The sequence below is a fragment of the Cyprinodon variegatus genome, unplaced genomic scaffold (genome assembly GCF_000732505.1).
Source record: "Cyprinodon variegatus isolate N-32 unplaced genomic scaffold, C_variegatus-1.0 Scaffold645, whole genome shotgun sequence".
NCBI classification, from domain to species: Eukaryota; Metazoa; Chordata; class Actinopteri; order Cyprinodontiformes; family Cyprinodontidae; genus Cyprinodon; species Cyprinodon variegatus.
Genome location: NW_015151098.1, coordinates 401,487 through 404,544, shown reverse-complemented (window position 1 = coordinate 404,544; position 3,058 = coordinate 401,487). Strand labels below are relative to the sequence as shown.

The window sequence follows — 3,058 nt, the reverse complement described above, 5'->3', positions numbered from 1 at the left end:
AGGAATAGTTGTATTGATAACTAGGCAACTGCCTAGTTTTGCCTAATGGTAAATCCGCCCCTGAACATGATCATATGATTTGCAGGACTGGAGGCAGAGCAGCGAGCTGCAGAGGCTGAAGGAAAAACTTACAGAAACTGAGCTGGAAGTGAGAGAGAAGTAAGACTTGTGTCATAAAATCTGTTAGGTGCAATGCTCCTAAAGTAAGTCACTTTTATTCACAATTGTTTGTTAGAGAGCACAATCTGAGGACTATGGAAACGTTACGAGAGATGGAGAGAACTGAAGCTCAAACTAAGATTTCTGCTCTGGAGCAAAAGGTACAGAAATCTCATTTTTATTTCTAAATAAAAGGAAATTAATTTCAGGATAACTGGAATGAACATTCTTTCTTTTTTCTCTCGATATAAAAGCTTCTGAAAAACAGTGGAAATGTTTGGACAGATGCTTCAGACCATGACTCCATACACATGCAGCAGGATGGTATGAGCTCTTGCTCTTATAAGACACTTACTGTGAAGGGAATGCATGCTTTTCCCCCAACAGAGATTTAAATAAAAAATAAACCTTTGTGCTTAATTTCAGAAAGCAGAAAAAGATCAGATGAGACCCAGCAGATGAATCCTCTGATGCTTCATAAATATCAACCTCAAAGGCAGCAGTTTCCCCCAGTAAAGTGTTTCAACAGAACACCTGCTGATGATCTATGTTCGCTCTCTGACTAACAAAAGCACTTTCTACATATTTGATTCATTTTTAATGCATTTAAAGCTACAGTAGTCCTGCGTGTCATTGAGTGAACAGAGTATTTGGGGAGTGTTGCTCTAGTGTTTAGAGCAGTGCGCTTGAGAAGGTTGCAAGTATCCGTCGATGCATCAAGGATTAGCATTTAAATAGGTAAAGATACGTTACTGAAACAAAGTGCTGGGCATATAAGAAGAATATTAAAGGTATACTATGCAACNCGGGCGCCATAGACCTCCATTATTTGAATGTCAGCAGACAGCAAGAAGCCTCCCAGATCTCCAGATGCATTTGAGATATCAAAAACGTACTCCAGAGTGTTGTTCAGCATGGGGGTGAGTAGAAAATGAAGGCTAATCATGTTTTGGGTTTACTATTCCTTTAAGAACTGATTTTAAGATTTTATTGTTAGTTTATCCATCAATGTTTGTACATAAATGCCCCATTTAATATTTCTTCTTACCTTCTCCCATAACTTCCTAAATTATCCCTCATTAGTTTTGGTTCACAGAGCAAAATTGAAGACATGGTTTTATTTTTAGCTTCTATTGCCTCTGTGTGTTTTTCATGAACTGATTTTTTGTTTTTAACAAAACTCTTTTTGTTTTTATATTGCACTGTGAAGCGCTTTCTTCAGCTCATTTTAGTGTCCTAACTCTTTTCTTACTCTTCCAGGTGGTTTCATGGGAAGATAACACGAGACCAGGCCGAGCGGCTGCTTCACCCTCCTGAGACAGGCCTGTTCTTGGTGAGAGAGAGCACCAACTTCCCTGGTGACTACACGCTGTGTGTGAGCTGTGACGGGAAGGTGGAGCACTACCGCATTATCTACAAAAACGGCAAGCTCACTATTGATGAAGAGGCCTATTTTGAGAACCTCATGCAGCTGGTTGAGGTGAGACTGCAAGATTAGAGGTAACCTATAAAAATAAATGCTCATTGTTTATACATATGGTCTAGCACTGAAGCATTAGTCTAAGGTGGGCGGGGTTTAGGAAGCCGACATAGCTGTACAACTTCACAACATTCAGTTCCTGGAACATATGTTGAACAGGAAGAGTTAAAGAGGAAGTGAACATTATGCTGAGGTTCAACCTCAAAAAGGCTCTTTGCTGTCAAACTGGGTGCTTTTCCTGTGTGAAGGACGTATTCTGAACTGCAGCTTGTTCGTTTTCTGGAACAAAAACTTTTGTTCACAGTTGATGGAAGTGTAACTGTAGTATTTAATAAGAGAGCCCTCTATTGGCCACCACTGTAAAAAGCTCTGGTTCTAACAAAACTGATTTTTGAGCTCTAGAGCCTCAGGTTTAATTTGCAGCAGGTTTGTTTTAATTTAATGTCCTCTTTTCATATATTTGTCTTCAATGTTCTGCAAAACCAAAATACATAAGTAACAACAAGGATGTTGATGACAATGCAATCTTAAAATCTTACTCTTATGTCATAGATCAATTATTTAGAGATAAAGCCAAAAGGAAAAGTTTACACCTCAATTTGTAGAATAAAAACATGCTTCAATTAAATACTCAACATTCAGAGCAAATATGCTTACAGCAAATATGCTTATAGGCTGGTAGAAGGAGACATTAAGTGAGATAATGTGGGGAAACTTCAGTTATTCAATAAATATAATAATAAAGTTTTATTCTTGTTTCTGCAAAGTCATAACAAAGTTAAATTTTAAGTTAAAAGTTTGTTGTCCAACAGTTCTATTTGCTTTACTGCCTGATTTATTGTTGTTTTTATTTCTAACAGCTTATATTCTAATACTAGTCACTCTTATTTTATTGTTTAATTAATGTAAAGCATTTTGAACTGCACCGCCGCCTCCTTGCTTCTTCCCTGCAAGCCGACAAGTTCCAAACTTCACCACTAGATGAACAATAGACACCCAAATCTTCGGTCAGGAAGGTTTAAACTACAGTTAAAGACATTAACTGGCACAAAGTACTCCCCTGAATTGTCTTTGCACTGAGTTGTGCTAAAAATTTAAGTCATCATCAACAGTATGTTTTATTAAAACATGTTTACTATGCTTAATATAGAGGAGAAAACACATTAAATCCAGATATCAGTACCTTCGCGCTGTATCCAAAATTCATGGCTTTAGTAAGTAAACACCATTCTATGTGTAAAGGATTTATAAGAAGTGTTACTTTATTAATAAATAAATAAATAGGCTTTAAATGATCTTGTTTTACAATAACTGTAATGATAAACTTTTGAAATTGCAGTGAAATTTCATTTTTTCCCCAAGTTATTATCTAAATATGTATATATACGAAAGAAGGGAGAAACAGCGCCCCCCAAAACA

General features: G+C 36.8%; 1 long non-coding RNA gene across 1 annotated transcript; it reads left to right on the top strand.

The window, feature by feature from the left end:
* The first annotated feature begins 235 nt into the window (after positions 1 to 235).
* Positions 236 to 659, top strand: LOC107096730. The gene is made up of 3 exons (XR_001481807.1): positions 236 to 320; positions 414 to 483; positions 586 to 659. It is a non-coding gene; the product is annotated as an uncharacterized LOC107096730 (long non-coding RNA).
* Positions 660 to 3,058: the final 2,399 nt, after the last annotated feature.